Below are 17,483 nucleotides of genomic sequence, written 5' to 3'. Positions count from 1 at the left end.
TGTTCGTACATACCACACAGTATAGTATATTGTGATTTTTAACTTATATATGTACGTGTTGATATAAAATCAATAATAAATAAATAATCGTCAGACTAAAAGGAAATTTTTTTTACGATCTGTTATTTATTTACCGAAATGAAGACAAATAAATCGATAATGTTTGATATGCATAAGTAGTAGCATTGTGCGTTCGTACATATAATACAGTTTTGATAATTGTGTTTGTGTTTTTTAACTTAAAGATATACTTACCAATATAAAATTCATTGTGAATAATCATGAGATTAAAAGAAAATATATACACACACACACACACACACACACACACACACACACACACACACATATATATATATATATATATATATATATATATATATATATATATATATATATATATATATATATATATATATATATATATAGGTGCTACTATAGCGTGAGGTCTACCACACTATAGTGTGAGATCTACCTCCCGTTAGTACTATAGCGTGAGGTCTACCGCTGAATTATTCATCCCTCAGAGATAAAACACATTTCATACATTTGTTTAAGCAATACACACTTAATTTACACATATCTTAAAAATGACTTAAATAGATAATTGGATTTCTGATTACATTAAAAAAAGGAATAAAGGTAAAAATAAACATGTTATCATATATTTCCATACATTTATTCTAGCGATACACTCTTCGAACATCAAACATGTTATCATATATTTCCATACATTTACTCTAGCGATACACACTTCGTACATTTTCTAAGAATGACACAATTAGATCATTGGAAGTTTTTTTCATCACCTTCCAGCAAAAATGATCAAGATGAGACTGGAACAGCTGGCAACCAACACCTCGCATTAATCTCTTCAGAATCATCATTTTAGCGTCCAACCACGATCGCTCAATTGCCTGTGTGTGTGCTCCTGTTGCTGGTGGTTCACTGTAGAATGCTGTTATCTCTTTTAGGCCGAGGGAAAAACTGATTTAGGAGATCGATTTGCTTCCTTTTATATGGGCAGGTCACGTTTTTGATGGATTTGGGCAGTTCATGGTTAGGTGCGGGGCTCTGGGACGCTGGTCACGCGGTAGACCTCACCCTCCACCTGGGTAGGCGACATTTGGCAGTAGACCTCACACTATAGTAGCACCTATATATATATATATATATATATATATATATATATATATATATATATATATATATATATATATATATATATATATATATATATATATATATGTGTGTGTGTGCATGTACGTGGTATATATATATACAGTATAGCGAGATATAAAGGAGAATTATCAATCACCAATTTTTACGAAATGACTTGCGCCATACAACTTGATGAAATTACGGAAATACGAAGATTCCCAAAGCGACTATTCCTTAGCTTTCCGTTGAAGAATGGAATCGTTGAAGAGTGGCATGGCTTTTGAGATCTTGTTATGAAATTTTGTAAAACCTTGTGAAAAATCATTTATATATTTTAAATTGAATCTAAAGTTCTCATGTCAAAAATTAATAGTTTTCATATATCAATATTTGATCATTAATTCCGGAATATCCGATTATTTTTTCATTAAAATTTTTGGCTTGGCTAGAATATGAGAAATTCTGAAATATGAAAAGTGACAAGAAAAAGGGTTCGTTTATGAACATACTCAAGAATAGGAAGCTAAGTCAAGAGACAAAGGAATGCGGAAGAAGGAAAGAAGTCCAGTCGGAGTTAAAAAAGGTAGAGTGAAATAACGGTGCTACTATAGTGTGAGGTCTACCGCCATATGTTGCCTACCCAGGTGGAGTGTGAGGTCTACCGCGTGACCAGCGTCCCGGTGTAAATGATTCAAGTTACCCCCCGTTTCAAATTACCCCCCGGTAACTTGAAACCGGTTTCAGATTACCGGGGGGGGGGTAGTTTGAAACCGGTTTCAAGTTACCCCCTCTGTTTTCAAGTTACCCCCTCATCAGAATGATAAATAATTCATGTGACATCGCAATTATGTATCATGCATTTATTGTTGGCTTCGCAGCAGTAGGAAAAGTAGTTTAATCTGGCATTTAAGACCAAAAATTGTGTATTAGTGAATTATATGACACGTTAAAAGTCACAGACTGTAATTCAAGGTTCTGTGATAGAGGCGAGATAAAATTTTATTTTGTTTCTGTTCGTGTGATTGTTGATATTTTCGTATTTAAGACCTAAAGTGTCATATAATTCCCTAATTCACAATATTTGAAGTTACAGACTTTCATTTAAGGTTTAGTGATCACGGCGAGGTAAAACTTTATTATATTTCAGTGTGCGCGTGATTGTCGAGATTTTTTTTTTTTTTTAAATTTTTAATTAACTGGCCTTATCTTTCAATTAAACACAAACTATGACGCATCTAACTTTATACAAAACAATTATTAAGTAAAAAAAGATAGATATTACCCGTAAAAATATTTGAAATCAAAACCATCATAATGAACCCTGTTTTAGCATTACATGGAAAAAAATATTTACTAAATTAAATATTAAGAAAAAAAATGGGAAAATGGTAATGAAATTGTTAAATTTGGAATTGACCAAACAATCAAACGTGTCACAGATGCAGCCAACTTATAAAAAACGACTTTGTTTCAGATTTGCAAGGTAAATTGGGTCAAGGGTATTAAGCATACTGATAACATTATAAAGGAAGACATGAAAATGGTCTGAATGAACTAATTTATTGAATCTTTTGTGATAGCACTAACTTCATCTGACGAAGTCACCATAACCACGTTTGCTAATATAACCTTTGTTGTAAAGAAATTAATTTTGTCGATTAAATAAATAAATTCTAAAACAATACAATCACCTACGTAAATATACCATATTAAACATAGTTAATTAAATCCTTTGTAAAGAATCCTGTCTTTTAATAATCAATCAGAATTGAGAAATGAATTCATTTGATATCAAAATTAAGATTATTTCTGTTAGTATGATAATCGTTTTATAACAATTTTGCTATTTGTTATATTTAAGAGTTTCAACTTGTCACCACGTGGTTGCAAACAAGAAAAACGAAGGAAACAATTTAGGGAGAGTATCAAATTAAAGGATTATATTCTTAGACCGTTCAAATCCGGGTGAATGACTTATTAGTTGACCCTTTTCTCCTATTCTTGGCTCGCCCATAGATTAAAGCGGTTAATCCAGGTGTGCTTTGAAAATGACCCAAGAGAACTGGCAATGCCGCTATTGGGCTCCGAGTTTGCTCTTAAAATGGTTTGACCATACCCATAGTTGCAATATAACAATAGAACTCCTTGTGTCCATATATCTCTTTGTTTATTCATTTATTCTGTCACTGATAATGCATAGTAACTTCGTAGTATTTGGATGCTATGCACGTAAAAAATAAAAGCTCAAATATAAATTACCAACATGCATGTCGTCGTGCAGACAGAATTAACGTTGTGTAAGCTACTGTTAGCTCGATTCATTTTAAACCAGAAGACATTAAAGATGGTATGAAGTCTCGATTACTAGGTATTGCTGTTTTGTCATTTGATGAAATGAGTAAGAAGAAAGAATGGAGCTATGACAAAGGGGCAGAAGTGTTATATAAACCGCATGGAAATGTACAGGTGACCATGTGGCGAGGTCTTTTTTTCTTTATGATACATTTCAGGTAAAATTCTTAAACATTTTATGACACCGTTTTTCAATAATTTTCCATTTCGAGATCAACAACAGAGAAAAAAAATCCATACACGAATCCATCACTTACTATTCTGGAAGATGGTTTAAATAGCCTAGTATTTGATTTAGCCCATGATAACACACAGCTGCCTGCCTTTAGGCTAAAATCAGTAACAACAGTTGTGAGATTAACACAAGTTGTGTTCAATGTCATCCATAGAGGGCTATAAAGTGTAACGACTTTTCCGTAGTCCAGGTGTTTTCGTATACAAACAACCAATGTAAGTACAGTAGAAGCAAACAGCATGTACTGTACCATGTTTGATTAAAACTGTTATAATTGCTTACAATCTTGCTTTATTAAAAGTGTCAATTATTTACAGATATCATGAATGATATAGTATTTACAACATACATACAAATACATATACATGTATTATATATATATATATAAATACAGTGTATATATATATATATATATATATATATATATATATATATATATATATATATATATATATATATATATATATATATACATATGTAAATGTATATGTATGTATACATATATACTTATGATCAATATGTTGATTATACCTTATATAATATTTGCTTGCAATATAATTATGAAATATTTCAAATAATGGAAAAAATAACCGTCAAAATCAAATTTCACCTCGTCTTCCTGTCTCGGTTAAATATGCGCCCATGACTGATAATGGAATAGCCGACATTTATTATTATTATTATTATTATTATTATTATTACTATCCAAGCTACAACCCTAGTTGGAAAAGCAAGATGCTATAAGCCCAGGGGCTCCAACAGGGAAAAATAGCCCAGTGAGGAAAGGAAATAAGGAAATAAATAAATGAAGAGAACAAATTAACAATAAATCATTCTAAAAACAGTAACAGCCAAGATATAAACATAAGACGGATTAAGGCTGGGTATTAATAAACGATACCAATAGGTGAAACAGTACATGTATATACATATTACCTAATGATTGTGTTGACCCTGATCAAAAGCAATTTATTAATATTCATAAATGATGAGATCCTGCGCAAAAACGAGGGGGGTAATTTGAAACCAGGGGGGTAGCATAAAACCGGTTTCAAATTACCCCCGGGGGTAGCTTGAAACCGGTATCAAGTTACCCCCCGGTAGTTTGAATCCGGTTTCAAATTACCGGGGGGTAAGATTTGGAGGGGGTAATCTCAAACCGGTACACCGGAGCCCCGCACCTAACCTTCGAACTTGTGAACTGCCCAAATCCATCAAAACGTGACCTGCCCATATAAAAGGAAGCAAATGGAGGTATTGCTACGGGCCAACCAAGGGAAAGGCCCGTGCCAACAACAAGTGTTGGCTTTACTACCCCAACAACAACAAGCTCCTAAATCAGTTTTTCCCTCTGACTAAAAGAGATATCATCGATTGAGGGTGCTAAAAATGTTGCTGAAGGAGTTTTATAGAAGAGTCAATCTGACAGAAGAAGCAGCACTCGCCTTTTTAAGAGAGCACAGTCTCTTGGATACAGTCCAAGAAGCAGATCCATGCCGTAAATGTGTATATGCAGGAAAAAAGAAAGCGTAACAGAGGAGGAGAATTCAAGCCTGTGTTACGTTGCCCTCGAAAGGGTATGGATATATATGATAACATGTTTGATGTACGAAGAGTGTATCGCTAGGATAAATGTATGGAAATATATAACATGTTTATTTTTACCTTTATTCCTTTTTTCATGTAATTAGAAATCCAATTATCTATTCAAGTCATTTCTAAGATATGTTTAAATTAAGTGCTTATTGCTTAAACAAATGTATGAAATATGTTTTATCTATGAGGGACGAATAATTCTGCATGAGGCCTCACGCTATAGTACTAACGGGAGGTAGATCTCACACTATAGTGTGGTAGACCTCACGCTATAGTAGCACCGAAAAAAGATAGGTTTACGGCTATGTTCAAGAATACAAAGATAATCTAAGACACACATGAATATGGAAGAAAGAAAAAAAGTCTAGTATAAGTTGAAAAAAGCTGAGTGAAAGACTTTATTAGAGATTTTGAGGGAATTGGTGATGTTATGGGATATTACAATAATATCAAGCTACTGGGTGTGGAAGATTATATGGAATTGAGAGAACATCTTATAATCCAGGAGTATTAGGTTTTTACCCTATAGATATTTATATCAAGCTGAAATTTTCAGGGAAGTCTCAGAAGATCTTCCCTAATAACATAGCAAAAGTGCTCGAGAATCCCTAGTGAGGGTTTTAAAAAATTTAAGATGGCGTCCAAGATAGCAACCGATTTTAGATTGTTATATTTCAATAACCAGACATCAAAGACAAAAATATTATGCCTCCATAATATACTGTATTTTTGGGCTCAAGCCATGGCGTCCTGATGGAAGGTTCCTTTTTGGTAGCTTCCTTGGGTATAAGACTACTAAGATATTCCCAGAGAATTTAACCACAGGTTATCACAGAATTCTAACTTCTGGAGCGAGTATCTCAAAGGTTTCCCTTTAAGACATCGTATATCAACAGGGGACGCATGTCTGAACGCGCCACATAGCTATCTTCACCCCGAACAGAGTTAATGCTTTGGTGTGTAAGGGCTGAGAATAGCTGGGAGCCGCTCCACAGCCAATCTCACTCGTGGCTACTACTGATACTCGAGATGTAAACAAACGGGCGCCATTGCTCAAATGACGTCACGCCCGTCTCCATCCTTTGTTTAGTAGCTGCCCTACTTAGACGGATTTTCCCTGTGTTACCTTTATCGTTTTGCATCTTCGTTATGTCGTTACCTTCAGCCTCGCCTTCTTCTGGAAAGTTGAGTACAAGGTTCCAGTATTGTTTAATTAAGCTCTGGCCGTAAAGTAAATATTACTTTCCGAGATAATTGCTGTTTTGTGGCAGAGCTGTGCCTCTACCGGACCCGCCATTTTATGGCGTCGTTGTTGTTATGCATGCCTTATTTAGTTAGCCACAACAACGCTTCCGGCCTTATTTACTAATCCAATACATTAGTTTATTTAGTCTTCATAGCTAGGAACTTTTATATCGTGTTTCGACGCTTTTTATCGGTCATCGATTGACCTCATACCAGTCGGCTACTATAGCCCCCAGGCCAGGAGCCTACATACAAGTGTTCATGCATGATTTATTAGTGATCCTAGGCTAAGTTATGAAGATAGTGGCATTATTTTACAATACTTTTGACAGTGATGCAAATGTTTTCGCCTTCAGGGACCATATAGGGGATAGGCTAGTCAGTGACTCTTTCTAGCCTAACCTACTTGTAGGACCCCTATATGCTTCCTTCATCCCCTGCCTTGGCATTCCCTCTAATTAGCCTTGATTCCTTTTCTGAGTAAAGGGATCAAATGTCTAATAGAGTATATATCGCCTCTCTGTCCTCCCTAAGGGAATGAACCTCCCTTAGGGTTGCGTCCGAGAGTGAGGTTAGGCTAGCCCTACCTCTATGGCTAGGATTGTCTATGACTTTCCTGCGATAGCGATATGTCTTCTTCCTTTCCTAGTTCAGGACTTTTAGCCCTGCTCTAGGTTGGGTTAGGAAGGTTTCTCTGTTCCATGCTGAAACTGTACTCATGCACCGTTTTAGCCGATCTGCCTTATCTTAGGTTAGGGAGTGTCCTCCCTTTCCCTAGTGGCCGCTCTGGTACAGAAACCCTTCCTTGGAAGACTTCTCTCTTCTCCCCTCCCCACCTATCTCTTGTATAGCCTAGCCTATGCTTAGGTTAGTCTATACCCATCTGTCCCCTGTCCTACAACTCCTCCTTAGGGTGGAGTAGTAGGGCTTCCCGAGCTTCCATGTGCAGTCCGCTCTGGTACATATACCTTCATAGTGTCCTATGGGGTTAGTTGCTAGAATGGTTCTGCATATGGGAGTCTCCCCCCCCTTTGGGTGTCCCCTAGCCCTCCCTTGGGCTACCTTGCTCCCGGTCCTCAGTGACCCCTGCTCCTGGATGTTAGAGCCTGCCTCTATCATGGGTACACCCTCTCAGGGGAGGGGGGGATGTCCGGAGTCCATGACGGAACTTCCTGCATTCCTTCCCTCCCCCCTGTCTCTCTCCCTATCCGGGTGCCGGTCTCTTGCCGCCTCTACTGTCGGCAATACCTGCCTCCTACCTTGGTGACTCTCCCTACCTTGCCGCCAGCCCCCCGTGTACCGGGGGACTGCCGACTGCCGCCGGCTACTACCGGTGGCTCTCCTCCTCCTAGCTTGTCGTCCGCTCGCCGGTCGGCCGCCGGAGTGCCGGCATCTACTGCCGGCAACCCGGTACCGCTTTAACCATCCTTATCCCAGTCACCAATCCGGCATCCTCCGACTGCCGGAGACGCCGGTCCCCTGCCGGCGTGCCGCCGTTGTACCGGCGGCCGCCGTTGTACCGGCGGCCGCCAACCTGGTATATGACTGACTTTAAACATTGTCTGTCCTAATGCCAGAATCTCTGCTGGAGCGAACTCCGGCATGCCGGCGGCTTGCCGGATACCCCCGGAGGCGTCAAGAATACTTGCACCCCCTTCTTCTAGCTATCATATGACAATGATAGCCCTATACCGCAAACAGATAGACTGTTTCTACTATTAAGATCAGTACCTTGGTACTGTTCTGTTAGTGATCATGCTGTCTCTTTGCATTCTTCTAAATTCCAGCATGCTACGTGCATCTTAGCACGGCTGGTTGCCAGAAGCAGTTACCTTAAAAGGAGGCCTTCTAGCCCCTAGCTTGGGACCGAATGATCTCGGTCCCAATCTTGCCCTTGGGTTTTTTCCACGGAATTCCATTATCCTATGGAACTCTAAGGAATTATATCCGGTGCCTTCGGTCGCTCGGATTATCCAAGGACCAAGCTTACGGTAACCAGCCGGGCGAGATGCATGGAGTATGTTCTCCTTTACTATTTCAATCTCTATGCATCACACCCTTCTTTAAGTTAAAATTAATAATTAATATTAACTTAGTTTAAGAGCCATTCTTATGACTCCCCCATACTCATTTTCTCTTTCTTCCACAGGAGGAGCAGATGAAGTGTGATTTCGCCTTCTGCGCTGTGAAACGCCCGCAGTTTTACGGGCATACGGCTTGCAGGACTCACGCCCCTTGTGCAGACAAGAAAGGGGATTTGAAGTTTTGGAATCCACTGAACTGTACGGTCTGTCAGGCTCACCTAGTTGAAGCCTTCCATAACCCTCCCTCAGCGGAGGTCAGAGACATTTCTCGTGAAAAGCTACGCAAGTGGGTGCGTGGCTTCCAGAAAAATGCCACCGGACCTTACCTGGCCACCGAAGAATTGAGGTCACTTTTGTTCCCTAAGGCCTCCCCTGATTCAGTGATACCCAAAGACGTGATCCCCACTGTCCAAATTACAGTGGAACCTGATGTAGTCATGGCTCAGTCCATGCACGAGTGCCGTTTGGATTCCGAAGATGACGAACAGATTTCGGATGTCTCGGAAGACACGGAGAAAACGCTTATGGCTCAAGGAGCCGAAGATGAAGAAGACAAGGTGGAATACGCCGAGTCGGAGCAAGAGGTTGCTCCTCCTTCCATCCCCGCTCCTACTCCTACACCGTCGGAAATGTCTATTCCGTCTACCTCCTCGACCCCGGATCCTTCTTCCTCTACTCAAGAAATGATCCGACTGATTAGAGCCGTCATGGACGACAGGCTGAAGGAGAACCAGGAGTTCATCAGGTCCATGATGGGATCCAGAGAACCGAAGAGGATTTCGGTTAAGGATCTCCCCGCTTACTCACATGCCAACCCGTGGAGGTATGCTGAGCATATGGTTATTGCGACCGGCAGGATCTTCGTCAGTGATAAGATCGGCACGGTCCCTTTGGAAGACGTGGAGTTCTTCCCAAACTTTGAGGCCTACCCGGACTGTTACATCCGTCTTCGTTCCGAACCTGCCTCGAAGGAAGAGACCGAACCTAAGGAAGAGATAGTGTTCGATCTCGCAAAGGCCCAGGCTATGCTAGCCGCCGCATTCAAGAGTAGAGGCTTTACCTGCTCTAAGCTTCCGGCCCTGAGCAAGAAGCACCCTACTTATGTCGCACCTGAAAGTGCGGTTCTTCCATTCTTGGAAAAGGCCTTAGCTGCATGCCTTAAAGCTGCGGATGAAGGGAAACCCTGCCCTGCATTGGAGGAGTGCAGACCCTTCTCCATAGTGACCCCCCCTGACGCTCGACACTGGAAAGATGTCCAACATACTTTCGTCGTGGGAAGGCTCGATCCTGACGTCGCCGGACGTCAGTTTAATGAAGACCTCCCTAAGCTCAACGATCACCTCCTTCGTCGGGAACAAGATACGAAGGAGAGGCTTGCAGCATCCCTATCTCATCAAGTCCAACTCGAAGTTATGGCCTGTGACACCAGAGTACCAGACCACTACATGGTACTCTCCAAATCCCACTTGATGACCGTAATGAAGGACTTGTACCACTTCATAAAGGCTCGAAGAGCCTGTCGTGAATTCGTGTTTGCTGGTGCCACCGTGAAACACGAACCCCGGAGGCTGATTTCCTCCAACATCTGGGGAAAACACCTCTTTCCTTCTGACCTTGTGAAGGAAATCACTGACAGAGCCGCCACGGAGAATAGGAACCTTCTCCACAAGTGGGGCATGTCCAGAAAAAGGAAACCCTCTCAGGACGACGGACCTCAACCTAAGAGGAAATCCCAAAAGCAAAAACCCCAGCAACGTCAACAAAGACGTCAGTTTCCGGGACCCGCTACCTCCCAAGTGGTTGCCCAACCACAACAGACCTTTCAATTGGTCCCCCAACCGGTGTTGTCACAGTCACCGGTCTTCACCCCTGCCTTCGAGCAACAGTCAACTACCTTTCGTGCCAAAGGTAGAGGCTCATACAGGGGTGCAAGCAAAGACGCCTCTCGCCGTCCCTCCAGAGGCAGAGGAGGAAAGGGAGCTAGCGGCCGAGGCAGTAAGCCCTCGGGACACCAGAAGCAATGAAGTGCTTCCGGTGGGAGGAAGACTCCGCCAATTCCAGGATCGTTGGACCTTCGATCCCTGGGCCCACAGCATCGTCAAGAAGGGTCTAGGCTGGAGTTGGACTCAACCACCCCCAATCTTCCAGCAATTCTTCCAACAATCAACCCCCCTTCTGGAAGAATATGTTCTAGACCTCTTGAACAAGAAGGTGATAAGGAAGGTAAAGTCCACCAGGTTCCAAGGGAGACTGTTTTGTGTCCCCAAGAAGGACTCAGACAAACTCAGAGTCATTCTGGACTTATCCCCCCTCAACAAGTTCATAGCGAACGACAAATTCAAGATGCTGATGCTTCAACAAATAAGGACCCTTCTGCCTCGAGGTTCCTACACGGTCTCCATAGACCTGGCGGATGCCTACTGGCATGTTCCAATGAACCATCACGCTTCCTCCTACCTAGGATTTCGACTCCAAAGGAAAAGCTACGCCTTCCGGGCCATGCCCTTCGGCCTCAACGTGGCCCCTCGGATCTTCACAAAACTGGCGGATGCCATAGTACAACAACTCCGCCTACGAAACGTCCAGGTGATGGCCTACCTCGACGACTGGCTAGTCTGGGCTCCATCGCCCGAAGATTGTGCAAAATCTTGCAACGAAGTCACCCAGTACCTAGAACACCTGGGATTCAAGATCAACGAGAAAAAATCTCGCCTCTCTCCAGCTCAGAAGTTCCAGTGGTTGGGAATCCACTGGAACCTTCAGTCACACCGCCTTTCCATCCCCCAGAAGAAAAGGAAGGAAATAGCAGGGTCTGTCAAGCGACTACTGAAATCCAAACGCATTTCAAGACGACAGCAGGAACGAGTTCTAGGCTCTCTACAGTTCGCCTCAGTGACAAACCCAGTGCTTCGCGCACAGCTAAAGGATGCCGCGGGAGTCTGGAGACGTTCGGCATCCATCGCTCGAAGAGACCTCAAGAGACAGCTTCCAAACAGACTGCGACTTCTTCTAAAGCCGTGGTCGGAAGAAAAGGCCCTGAAAAGGTCCATTCCTCTCCAACACCCTCCTCCATCACTCAACATCCACACGGATGCTTCACTGGAGGGTTGGGGAGGTCACTCCCACCAAAAACAGGCTCAAGGCACCTGGTCTCCCCTGTTCAAGACGTTCCACATAAACATCTTGGAGGCCATGGCGGTCCTTCTAACACTGAAGAAGTTATCCCTGCCGCCCTCGATCCACATCCGTCTAACCCTAGACAACTCGGTGGTAGTTCGTTGTCTCAATCGCCAAGGCTCAAGATCGCCCCAGATAAATCAGGTGCTTCTCCCAATCTTCCGTCTGGCAGAGAAGAAGAAGTGGCACCTGTCTGCAGTTCACCTACAAGGATTCCGCAACGTGACAGCGGATGCTCTATCTCGGACAAACCCGATAGAGTCGGAATGGTCTCTAGACGCAAGATCGTTCTCCTTCATCTCTCACCAAGTCCCAGAACTTCAGATAGATCTCTTTGCAACGAGCGACAACAATCAACTTCCTCGGTATGTGGCCCCGTACGAGGACCCCAAAGCAGAAGCAGTGGATGCCATGTCACTGGACTGGAACAGATGGTCCAAGATCTACCTGTTCCCCCCACCAACCTTCTGTTGAAAGTCCTCTCCAAACTGAGAACCTTCAAAGGGACAGCGGCCCTAGTGGCTCCCAAGTGGCCCCGGAGCAACTGGTACCCCCTGGTCCTGGAGCTGCAGCCCAAGCTGATCCCTCTCCCGGGCCCAGTTCTCTCTCAACAAGTACAGAAGTCGACTGTCTTCGCTTCATCATCGAAAATCAAGGACCTTCATCTCATGATTTTCTCTCCCTAGCCGCAAAGAAGAGGTTTGGGATCTCGAAGAAAAGTCTGGACTTCCTAGAGGAATACAAGACCGAATCCACGAGACGGCAATATGAATCATCCTGGAGGAAATGGGTCTCCTTTGTCAAGACAAAAAATCCTAAAGAAATCACGATTGATTTCTGCATGTCCTTCTTTATTCACCTTCATGGACAGGGATTAGCAGCCAATACGATATCAACCTGCAAATCAGCCTTGACTAGACCAATTCTATATGCTTTCCAAATTGATCTGTCCAGCGACATCTTCAACTAACTACCGAAAGCATGTGCTCGCCTACGCCCAGCACCCCCACCGAAACCGATCTCCTGGTCACTAGACAAGGTACTCCATTTCGCCTCCAACTTGGACAATGATTCATGCCCTCTCAAGGATCTGACTCAGAAAGTTATATTTCTATTTGCTCTCGCTTCAGGAGCTCGAGTCAGCGAAATAGTGGCATTATCAAGAGAAGAAGGACACATCCTGTTTACCGATACAGGAGAAGTTACCCTCTCCCCTGATCCGACGTTTCTTGCCAAAAATGAATTACCCACCAAAAGATGGGGCCCTTGGAGAATATGCCCCCTGAAGGAGGATGCCTCTCTATGTCCAGTAGAGAGCCTCAAGGTCTATCTTCGCAGAACTTCAAACTTTGGTGGAGGCCAACTCTTCAAAGGAGAAACATCGGGCAGCGACCTGTCACTGAAACAATTAAGAGCGAAAATCACCTACTTCATTCGCAGAGCGGATCCGAACAGTACACCCGCTGGTCATGATCCTAGAAAAGTGGCATCATCTCTGAATTTCTTTCAGAGCATGGACTTTGAAAGCCTTAAAAACTTCACGGGCTGGAAGTCCTCGCGAGTTTTCTTTAAACATTATGCGAAACAAGTGCACGAAGTCAAACATTTTGTGGTAGCCGCAGGTAGTGTTATGAAACCTGCACCTAACTCTGCGTAGAACAGTGAGTTACTTGGGACTCTAACTCTTCGGGTGCCTATGTTGACCCTCGAGCGATTCATAGTGATTTCGAAAAACACTTAGTGCTTTTATAACTGTTCTTATCCCAGGTGAAATGTCATAGTGTCACACAAGTGCCGCATGCCCTGAGCATGATGTGTTTTTAATCAAAGACTTGCGTTCCTCGAGAACGAGTACCTACTAATAATCTTGAAATTCCTTTTCAGATTCAAGAGCAAGCCTTTATTTCTATGTACATTATAATTACTGTAAATGAACTTTACTTATTGCTGTAAATTATTTAATTTCTGCATTTGTGAAATAAAATTTCTATTTTATTACCTGTGCGTCTCAATCAGCTCCTACTTACTATGAAATACATACCTGTCATAGTTTTATTTATTCCCCCTTTTCCTTATGGTTATGAAGAAATTAAGATGCTTAATCTTAATTTATATTCACTCTGATTATGTAAGGTTCCAACACGAATACTTACTTTTGATACCCGGGAGATGAACTCAATACACAGTGCCCAACCACCACTGGTCTAATTTCAGAATGTTCCTATACAAATACCAAACATTCAGCTTCATCTCTAAGTTCTTCAAGTTCTTCTATCAGGATGAATAGCCCTTCAATACCACTTTGACGTCGGCATAGCCCATGGGAACTTCACTGCCAAGGGGGGCAGGATGCTTCTTCCCTATGGTTCTTTATCAAAGATTACTATGCTGTTTTGTCAATGCCTTGGCACTTACTACTAGGGGAAAATCTACCACGATACATTGATTCTCTGGTACTCTTCCATCAGGACGCCATGGCTTGAGCCCAAAAAACGGATTTTGAGCGAAGCGAAAAATCTATTTTTGGGTGAGATAGCCATGGCGTCCTGATGGACCCTCCCTGCTACTTCGTCCAGTTTTTGATCCCACCCTGTGCTACTGTATCATGGTGATGGGCAGCAACTGGCTTCAGGATGAAGACGGGCGTGACGTCATTTGAGCAATGGCGCCCGTTTGTTTACGTCTCGAGTATCAGTAGTAGCCACGAGTGAGATTGGCTGTGGAGCAGCTCCCAGCTATTCTCAGCCCTTACACACCGAAGCATTAACTCTGTTCGGGGTGAAGATAGCTATGTGGCGCGTTCAGACATGCGTCCCCTGTTGATATACGATGTCTTAAAGGGAAACCTTTGAGATACTCGCTCCAGAAGTTAGAATTCTGTGATAACCTGTGGTTAAATTCTCTGGGAATATCTTAGTAGTCTTATACCCAAGGAAGCTACCAAAAAGGAACCTTCCATCAGGACGCCATGGCTATCTCACCCAAAAATAGATTTTTCGCTTCGCTCAAAATCCGTTTTGTTTATCGGGGTGGGGAGTTCAAGACTAAATGATCATCATCATCATCTCCTCCTACGCCTATTGACACAAGAGCCTCGGTTAGATTTTGCCAGTCGTCTCTATCTTGAGCTTTCAATTCAGTACTTCTCCTTTCATGGCATTACTAGCTATAGAGAGACCAAATTATGTATTTTTCTTACGTAATTGAACGCAACATTGGATATTAGAAGCTTGTCACAATGGTGACAACAGGCAAGACAGTTGCTACCTTAATTGTAAGTTGAAATGCTTAGCTTTTAATTCCAAGTGGTACATCATTAAATCAATAAATCAACTGCAATGATGATCCTCCTGCATCATCGTCAAATTCAGGAGAAATTTGTGCTTCAGTGTCTGATTCATCTTCAAGTAAGGATGACATTGGTGCTACATTGTTGCAGGCTTGACCAATGTACTTAGTACACAAGGCAGAACAGTGCACTCCCATTTTACTGCAGCTACATGATGCTCCACAGCTATCTACTTTGCAACCACAGAAGATCATGTTGAGCAGAGTATCTGGAACAATTGGACACCCAGTTTCAACTGGAGCCGGGATGCCATCCAGTTTCCATCCCCAGGCTGTTATTTGCAAGAGCCTTCCCATCCATTTATGAACAGTTGAGATATACCCGGAATTAATGCTGCCTGGCTGCTGCACTTGTTGGAGGGAAACGTGCTAGTAGGAAGGAAGAGGACAGTGATGTTCTGGTGACTGCCATTTTGTAGGCAATGTAGTGGAACTCATCCAGGGAAGCACAGTCAGGTGCACCATAGAGCTTCAGGAGGGAGCTTTCACCTGCTTTTTGCACTTTCTGATGAATGCTTTCAGCATTGGTGAAGGTCTTTAGTTGATTGTACAGCTTTTTGCTGTTCACAAGATTAAAAGCCTTGTGAGTGCCATGTGGTATACAGCGGATGCTATATCGCAACCAGTGATGGCAGGCAAAACCATCAAATGTTGATGGATTTTGCAAATGCTTTCCTGAATTTCCTAAAATTCAGGAACACCAGAATATTGGTGTCAGTTCTGACACCAACCACTGGTTCACCCGACTGGGCCATGGATAGAGCAGTAGAGAAAATAAGGGCATGTGCATCAGTTCTGCCTTTGTGGAGATTGTGTTGTAGCCATCAAACACAATTGTAGTACCAACCCCATAATGCTTGAGAATGTATGCAATGTAGTTCTGACGTACAACACCACTGTTGTTTTTCTTTGTTCTTCATCCTATGTCTCACGTCCAGCTGCCATTCTTCTTGCATTTTCCCCTCCATACTGAGAAATTTACTATAAACAATATTACCAAGGAAATTATATAAATTTTATATTTTACCTTGTGTCGGGTGCATATTGATAAGTTCACCATAAACAATATCATCGAGGAAATTAGATAAGTTTTATACTTTACCTTAGGTTGGGCGTACACTGAGACATTCACCATAAACAATATTACCAAAGAAATTAGATAAATTTTGTTTTGCCTTGAGTTGGGCGCACATTGAGACGTTCACTATAAACATTATCATAGAAGAAATTAGATAATTTTTATAGTTTGCCTTTGGTCGGGTGCACATTGAAACGTTCACCATAAACAATATTACAGAGGAAATTAGATAAGTTTTTTTATTTTACCTTAGGTCAGGCACACATTGAGACGTTCACCATACACAATATTACCGAGGAAATTAAATAATTTTCATATTATACCTTAGGTCGGGCTTAAATGTAGACGTTCGCCATAAACAATATTACCGAGAAAATTAGATAAGTTTCATGTTACCTTAGTTGGACGCACATTGTGAAATTCACCATAAACAATATTACCGAGGAAATTAGATAAGTTTTATACTTTACCTCAGGTTGGGTGCACATTCAGATGTTTGCCATAAACAATATTACTGAGGCAATTAGATAAGTTTTATACTTTACCTCAGGTTGGGTGCACATTCAGACGTTTGCCATAAACAATATTACTGAGGCAATTAGATAAGTTTTATACTTAACCTTAGGTCGGGCGCACATTTAGACGTTCTCCATAAACAACAATACCGAGGAAATTAGATAAGTTTCATATGTTACCTTAGTTTGGACGCACATTGTGACATTAAACATAAACAATATTACCGAGGAAATTAGATAAGTTTTATATTTTACCTTAGGTCGAGTGCACATTGAGACGCAAGCGACAGAAGCAAGAAGATTACCTGTCATTGCTTTTTATCCAATAGCAGACATTATTGCATAGGACTGTACAGAACACAATCCTTTCAGAATACAGAGTTGTGAAATCCATTTATTCTATTATCTAGTTAATTTGTGACAACTCTCTCTCTCTCTCTCTCTCTCTCTCTCTCTCTCTCTCTCTCTCTCTCTCTCTCTCTCTCTCTCTCTCTCTCTCTCTCTCAAGAAGTATGCTAATTGTAATAATTTGATTTTAAAATGTGTACTGTTTTAATTGATATATGAAAATATTATTAACAAAACAGTAAAAACGAGTATTTTCTAAAGATAGGTCGACTTCTTACAAATATTTGAAAGAAAAATATAATTAATTTTAGTCGTCACATAGTTCAAAGGAAATATCCTTCTTC

General features: G+C 41.8%; 1 protein-coding gene across 1 annotated transcript in view; it reads left to right on the top strand.

Annotated features, from left to right (window-relative positions):
• The window catches only part of LOC137643032 (fibrocystin-L-like), a 222,281-nt gene that overhangs the window by 96,124 nt on the left and 108,674 nt on the right, over positions 1-17,483 (top strand). The window lies entirely within an intron of this gene.

The sequence above is a fragment of the Palaemon carinicauda genome, chromosome 6 (genome assembly GCF_036898095.1).
Source record: "Palaemon carinicauda isolate YSFRI2023 chromosome 6, ASM3689809v2, whole genome shotgun sequence".
In the NCBI taxonomy this organism is placed as follows: domain Eukaryota; kingdom Metazoa; phylum Arthropoda; class Malacostraca; order Decapoda; family Palaemonidae; genus Palaemon; species Palaemon carinicauda.
Note: the sequence above shows the minus strand (reverse complement) of the source record. Positions and strands in the feature narration are given on the sequence as shown.